At 43.2% G+C, this 7,985-nt stretch overlaps 1 long non-coding RNA gene across 1 annotated transcript; it reads right to left on the reverse strand.

The window, feature by feature from the left end:
• Positions 1-2,475: 2,475 nt before the first annotated feature.
• On the reverse strand, positions 2,476-7,760 carry LOC142590162 (uncharacterized). The gene is made up of 2 exons (XR_012830051.1): positions 7,666-7,760; positions 2,476-4,909 (listed from the first exon to the last, which is right to left on the reverse strand). It is a non-coding gene; the product is annotated as an uncharacterized LOC142590162 (long non-coding RNA).
• Between the last annotated feature and the right edge of the window lie 225 nt (positions 7,761-7,985).

Consider the following 7,985-nt stretch of genomic DNA (forward strand, 5'->3'; position numbering starts at 1 on the left):
TCGACCGCGAGACTCTAGCACCTATTTGGATGAAGAGTCGGCCGATGAAGACTCAGGCGGGCTCATTGACAATCTAATCGGGCAGCAGCTATGAGCCGGCACTGAAACTGTTTTCTCTGAAGGACGCCGCATTGGTGGATCCAACTCGGACGATGACGACCCAGGCGGGCTAGGTGACGGAACATGAGAAGTTTCTTCTGCTGTAGTTGATGCGGCCATTCCTGCGAAATTAGTCACTGCTTCTAAGTGGACAAACAGTGATCTCCAGAAAAGCCTTGGCATATTTCCCTACCCAAACTTTGCTGCTTACAGGGACTTTTCACCTGTTGAGTTGTTCGAAATCTTTTTTGACGAAGCCGTCGTGGGGCTGCTAGACGAACAAACAAGAAAGTATGCGTTATTTTTAAGTATGCCCGATCTGGAGGTTACCAAAGAAGAATTAGGTTTTCTTGGAGTGCTCGTTTTATCCGGCTAAAACCGTTTGCCAGGGAAAAAGTGCCACTGGGACAGCGGCTTGGATATGAGCAACACGGTGGCCTACAAAGCTATGCGAAGAAATCGTTTCGTACAGATAATGCGATGGCACTATTGATGGCACTATTGAAAGCAAGGTTTCTGGAGCACTTTCAACCTGTGCGTCACATGAGCTATGACGAAAGTATGATTGAGTATTATGGTCGTCATGGCTGTAAACAGTTTATACGCGGAAAGCCTATCCACTTCGGGCATAAAGTATGGTGCCTAAATGCCAAGAACGGATACCTTGTACACTTCAAAGTGTATCAAGGCAAGCAGGGGATCCCGGAACATCTGAAAAATATGAAAAGAACTTCGGAAAAGCAGCGGCGCCACTTCTTCAAGTGGTGAATGAACTCGCAGCAGAGACGCACGACCTTCCTTTCTTTTTCTATTTGGATAATTTATTCACAGGCATGCCACTACTCAGGCATCTCAAGGCACAGGGCTACGAAGGCACCGGGCACAGTGAAGCAGAACTGTGTTCCCAGAGAGTGCCCTATCGCTCGACCACAATTCGTCAAGCGCCAACCTCGCGGGCACGAAGAGCCCGTGCTGAGCGACAATTGGATAATTGCTGTCCGCTGGATGGGTAATTCTGTAGTAACGATCGTAAGCACCATTCATGGCGTAGAACCAATGTCATCTGCAGACAGGTACTCTCGTGTTCACAAGTAATGCACAAAGTATGACGACGCATGTGTATTCCATGATTTAAACCATATCGCACTAAATAAGTGCTCAACTATTCACAACGTATGCTTTTTGTGATGTTTCATAGCTTAAAATAAATGTTTTTCAATTCGCGTATTTTGCTGTAGCGTAAGGGCCCAGTGTGACCATATGGTCACGGGCTATATTTCAAAATCTAATTAGGCAAGAGTAATAATTTTTTGCAAGTGAATTATTAGTACAAAGGTAAGTTAATATATTAGATTTATTTCAACATAGCAAGAAAAAAAAGAAACCGGTCCCTAATGGGTTAATGAGGAGGCTTGCTTTGTGTATTCTTAATGATGTCATGTGGGAAGCCAATCCACTTCATGAAAAAAGATCACTTGTTCGTTCTACTAGAGGTGGCTCAAAACCTCGGGAGTGGTGCCTCTGTGACATCTAGCAATGGTGATGTTTAATACCTAATAATTACACAATTTATGCAGAATACCTAAATTTTATTTCATCATTCATCATTAGTACAGAAGGAGGTCCCGAAGTTACAAAAACTGTCTTGGACAATGTGAACGTGTTCCTGATGTCATCTTGGTGCGGCAGATACTATCACCTTTCAGTCACTCTCATTTACTAACTTATCAGTTGGCTAGAAGCCTGGTTTGACTGGCATTACATGTGTCAAACAATCTAAAAAACATCTCTTCTAAAGCTTTCCGCGGTTTCTCTTCCACCTCTCGAGTTTCAAAACCCGCCATAATGCCTTTGGCATTGTGTGCTGCTAATCGCAAGGGCGCGGAATCAAATTCCGGCTGCAGCAGCTGCATTTCCACGGGGAAGAAATGCAAGAACACCTGTTTACCATGCATTGAGTGCACATTGAAGAATTCCAGGTGGTCAAAATTAATCCGGAGTCCCCCACTATGGTGTGTCTCATAATCATGTCGTGGTTTTGCACATAAAACCCCAGACTCACCTCTTGTGTTCCCTGTAAGTAGCATTGGTTACACGCATTTAAGGCCATACTGCTCCACTCAAGGCCCATATGTAGTAGGGGTTTTCATATTCTGATATTTCTGGATAGAATTAAATATGGATATTTGACGAAACTGACCTATTGATTATTGAATAACAAATATGTTCACATTTCAGAGAAGTGTGGAGTATTTTTGAAAAAAGAAAGAAACTTTACATTGCAAGGGTGGACTTTTAACATTGTTGGTACAACATTTTTATAGTGCTTAGCGCAGACAAGACAAGACAGACGAGAGAAGAGACACACACAACTGGTACTTTCAACGATTTATTGGAAGTTGGATCACGGGTTTATACATGCAAGCATTTGCTAGCATTCTTGATAAACCTGGCCAGATTGATGTTATATTCCTGTATTGCAGACAGAAAAGCATTTGAGCTTCTTTGACACTCTAAACTAATTGAGAAGCTCGAAATCACAAATCTTCTGCCATACATGGATACTCACATGAATGAGCCCACTTCATGTGTCGACCACTCGAATCTGTTTTAAACACAGGCCTATTTCCAAAGCTCCAACTGCAGTGCACTTGCTTTTATGAGATATGTAAATTAATTTGGGCTAGTTGATGGGTCTTAAACGAATGCACAGTGCAAAACAAAATATATATGGAAGTGACAATGTGGACAGAACAGTCTTCCAACTGTTTCTATTAGATCATAACCTCCCTATATCGAAGCAACATATAGGGAACTGACAGTTAAAGTGAAAAAAAGTGCCAGTCCTGATTACACTCCCTTAGGCATTCACATATTTTTCAATGATATCCCATTCATGCACTGCGTGCACAAGAGACAATTTAAATATGACAAGCCTTTGGTGTAACTTAGAATGATCAGGGGTTCCCTGCAGTGCGATTAGGCGACAAGTTTGGTTCAGTACATATTGATTGGTTTCATTGGATGGTATTTATATAATTGGTATTTTTACAAAATATTTCGCCTACTGCCTAATGTGAAATTTGAGTGCAGCTCTATACATGTTTCCATTTCGCAATATATTGACTAGCATGGACAATCTGTCTCGTGTGGCACTTTCGCAAACAAAGCGAAGTGTGGCACGACTGCATTACTAATTGGAAGACCACAAGAGCAGCACATGGGTGATGCGTGGGCGCAATTCACAGCAGCTGCCGCAGACAGACCTCTGCTCATGGAGCGCTTTGTGTCCGTACAGATGATGCGCACTAGTGTGGTATAAAGGCATCCAAGATTTTCTTTCCTAGGAAACGGTTAATGAAGCAATAGCTCCTAAGAAGGCCACTATCCAAAATAACCAAGAAAGGAATAGAGAAAAATGTCACAGAAAATCACATCAAACTAGGTCCGAGCATCAAAAATTGACCAACATTCTAGGCCTTGCCCTTGGAAAAAGTCTTGCAGCAAGGTTAATTGAGCACAAATAATGTGCAGGTATTCTATGGAGTGATGTCAAGGCTCAAACACTGAGCTCTGCTCTTCTGCAGGACCTTGGTGATGCACATTTTAAATGCCATTCTTCTGGCTACTATGGTTTCCAGGAAAATTGGTCATCCTTAAGAGGACAGGACACCACCATAGTACTTTTTCAGGCATATTACTTGCGCTAGCAGACAAAACAATTAAGGTCTACTGACAATGAACATTTGCGGCAGGACACAATAGCAATGACAGTATTTGGCAGGATGTTTAGACAACAGACTAAAAAGAATGGACTGGAGGTGAAAGCAGTTCTTCTGGTGAAGTATTTAGCTCGGCTTTAAACAGTGCATTGCTTGCATACAGGGTAACGTACTTGTCATGTTCAAGTTTGTAACAGTGTACTTATGATGGAAAATTCTGATCAAAACCACACAGTGGCATGGTGAGGCAAGTAGACAACACAGTGGTGTTAAAGCATTGTTTCGGGCTGAGTACTAAGTAGCAAGTTCGGTATTCCCGCACAGCAGCCAGGTTAATGAGATCAAAAATGGGAATAAAATGTCAAACCAAGTGGCAAAGCATGAAGCAAGACCTATAAAGTTTCAAAATTCTTTGAGTCATGTGTGCACCTTGTTGGCAAATGTGTGAACTTTCGACGCAGAAAAAATTTTGTCATTGGAAACAACTTGTCAAAGATAATCACTTGTTTATCAACAAAGCGAGATTTTATCACACAAGAGTTCAAAAAAGTGCTTAAAAAATGAGAAACACCAGTAATTTTGACCTTCTCTTACATTGAACACCCTGTGATTAAACTGTCTATGGCATCTCTAGCATGTAATGCAGACCAACACCTAGGCAAGAGACAATACCAGCAACTGCTGCAGAATAGGCGAAAGCAGAGAAAACAGTAATGGAAGAAACAGGCTGTAGCATTACAAAATGAAAATGCACAAGTTTGATGACAAATGATCAAAAAAATACAATTCAGAGCCCTTCCATTATGTGAAGATGGAAGACCAGCTGAAGCTGTACTTGTTGACAAGTATATTGAGTTATATATGGTTAATTGCTATATTGATTAAATAAAGAAACATACACACAACTTCGTAATCTTTGATTTTCTATTTACTTTGTCACCATGGTAACCATTGCTTTGTGGTCACTGTGATATACTGCAATTGGTCGCCGATGCTTTCGTGCCCACTCCCGCTTCTGTTTGCAAAGGTGATCCTCACGGGCACACTGTTCTTCATGGGTCACAGAGCAGCTATCCGACATTACCGATCTGCAGACAAGACAGGTCTGGCTATAGCAGCTGCCCATTGCCTTCACACTGTTGCTCACACCGGTGCTCTAAACATGCACATTGTTCTTCTTCAGTACAGACTAGACGCGTCCTGGCCATAGCAGGACCAAAGTAAAACTGCTGATAACGTCGCTAGAGCGATGTCGACTTCACAAGAAAACGAGGCATAGACATTGGTGGGTACACAATCACGTGTTATTATTCTGCCATCCACTCCGGAGCCACTGAGCACTGCTGGCGCACAGCAGGCTACTGTGGATTCAATTTTGTAGACTCAACTTTTTTCTACACACCCTGTCGATGTATGCACTATTAGTCATGGTCAGAACCTAGCCATATACAGCTTCGCTGTAAAAATAGCAGGGGAAACGGAAGCAGACACGTTCAATACATCACAAAGGAATGCAGCAGGCAAAAAGATGTGGTTTCTGCAGCACAAGCAGATAGCTAAATCACTTCGCAGTTGTTCTAGCCTTGTGAACTGGAATAACTGGCTTTCCTATCCAGGAAGCATGGGCAACGACACTGCACACATGTTGCTAATATCAACCTTTGATGCAGACATAGTAACATGTGGTGAGGAATTAAGTGTAATCTTTGTTTCCACTTCTGCATGAATGTTGTGCAAGTGCTGGAGGGTCAAGGTTTTATACAGCTATTAATTTATGTATGTGGTCTAATAAACCATTGCAAAGTGAATGTGTGGCATCAGCAACAGATAGCCAGGCACTATGACAAAAAGGAGCAAAATAATGCTAGGTTGTCGAAAGTTGCAGGTTCTGGAGGAGAAAGAGAAAAGGACAAGACTGCATCGATCAATTGGACATGACTGAAGGCATGCACGGTATGTCGAGCAAGAAGCGGACAGAAAGAGTACAAGGAAATGCGTGAAGGAGAACAGCCTGACAGTATGTGAAGGCAGGAGCATCACATAAAAAAAAAATTTGAAGTAAGTAGCAAATGAATGGGGAGGTCAGATGCCAAGGAGCAAGCATTTTCTGCTAGAAATGTTATTGCTGTTGTGCCTTAGCCCTGGTGCTGCAAATGGAAGGTGGAAGAAACAAGTACAAGTTCAGAAAGCATTGTGGCAAGAGTGAGCGGCATTAGATCGGTGCCTCATCAAAATGATAGAATTTGCAGTGCTCATCTGCACTCAACAAAGTGTGGTAACCTGTGCTGCTGGAAGTGTGTGAACTATCTCGAGATTAAATGTACAATCAGCCAGCTTTTCCAGATTCAGAAAAGACTTAAGACCAGAGGAAAATTTCAAAAATTACAAGACGGCAACCTGATTTGATATATCATATTTTGGATGTTTCCAGTAGAAGCACTTGCACCAACGGAAACTAAGCTGCATTAAAGGTTAGACTTCAGAAAGTGAATCAACACTACACCAACGATAAATGCAATTCCACTACATGGATGACTTGCCTTGTATGAAAACATTCTTTCACCTTTTGCTCTCCTGTTCGCCACGTAAGCATTGCGGATTAAGACGAAGTCCCACTCTTTGGTGCAATGTGTTTGTCACTGGCTGACCACAAATTAATTGCTGTCAGTGTCGTGTCATGAGCATTAAAAAGTTCTCTTCAGCTCCTACTTTGTGACTAATGAGCCGGCTGTGCTTACATAGAAGCGGATCCACCTCCAGAGGGTCACCACTGAATTGCATCTTTTTTCTTTCTTTTTTTTTTTACAGGAGCGTGGAGGCCTGCATTAATAGTGTTTTTTCACTGACTGCACATATGTTACCAGGCTTTTTATTAATCTTTTAAGTCACCCACACAGGCGTACGTTATCCTCTTCATTTAGTAAAGAGGGGTAAACATCGACAAAATGATGCAGCTCAAATAGCTTGAACGTGTATGCGTTTTCTATCCGCAGTGACGGACAAGATGGCTCGAGCCTTGCATAATGCCGTTTACTTAAAGTCAGCTTCGCCGCAAGGCACCAGTGTCGCGCAATCAAGCATGCGCAGTGTATTGCGGCGAGGTGAACCAAGAGTGGAAAGCGGCCAGTCAGAGGATACGTGCGCACCTTCCGCCACGTCTCCTGTCGCAGTACAAGTACGGAGACGCCGAACAAGTGTACAGGCCTTCAGAGCTATTTCGCACGCGGTTGTAGCGATCTGAGCCCTTGTTTCGCCCACATAGAGCGCCCCGTATATGAGCTAGACATCGTAACAGCCGGGATTATTAATTACCCTTGCGCACAAGCACCTCAGAAACGCTACAAATCTGCACCACGTAACCAATATCAGTGTTACTGTACAGCTTTCACAACGGTCTACTGCTATGAAATTGCATGACGGCCACTTTTCTTTAGCATAAATTTGTTGCGTATTCATCCGCAGGGCGTAGTGTTTGGCCAGTGTGGCTGTACAGCTCTCACAACGATCTGCGGCTAAGATTGCATAGCGACGGAAGTTTTAGTACTTACACATACAGAGTACAAAATTTCCATTCCCGCGAAACTCCTGATGTGTTGTATGCTCAGTTACAATAAGAACTGATGCATCGGCACGGCAGTTGAATTCGTAAACTGTTTCCGTTCCCGCGATTCCCCTAAGTGTGTGGTATGCTGACCTTGATCAACGACACTAATGAACAATGCATCGGCACGACGTAATACTTTGCAACTAAAGTCATCCGAGAAGACACCTCACTTCCAAACGTATCCCCTGCGACTACAAAATTTAATATGCTACCGTCGCAACAAAATAGCAACAAACTCACCTCGGACGCGGCTTTTTCGTCTTGTCAACCACGCATCTGCCATTCTGTGCTGCAAGCTCGCCTAGGGACAAACAGAGCTAACAACTTTCTTCCCTGTAGTACCTAGGCGTAGGGAAATTTTGAGCACTAAAAGTCCCCACATTTCTCTCTCGCAACTGCTGCTCCTCGCGCGTGCGCAGAAAGAGCGGTGAAATCCAATTTCGATGTGCTCGTCGCCTCGATCGTGCAACCAACGAGCACATCGAAAATGGATTTCACCGCTGTTTCTGCGCACGCGCCAGGAGCAGTAGCTGCGAGAGGGAAATGTGGGGACTTTTGGT

This window comes from Dermacentor variabilis, chromosome 8 (assembly GCF_050947875.1).
Source record: "Dermacentor variabilis isolate Ectoservices chromosome 8, ASM5094787v1, whole genome shotgun sequence".
NCBI classification, from domain to species: domain Eukaryota; kingdom Metazoa; phylum Arthropoda; class Arachnida; order Ixodida; family Ixodidae; genus Dermacentor; species Dermacentor variabilis.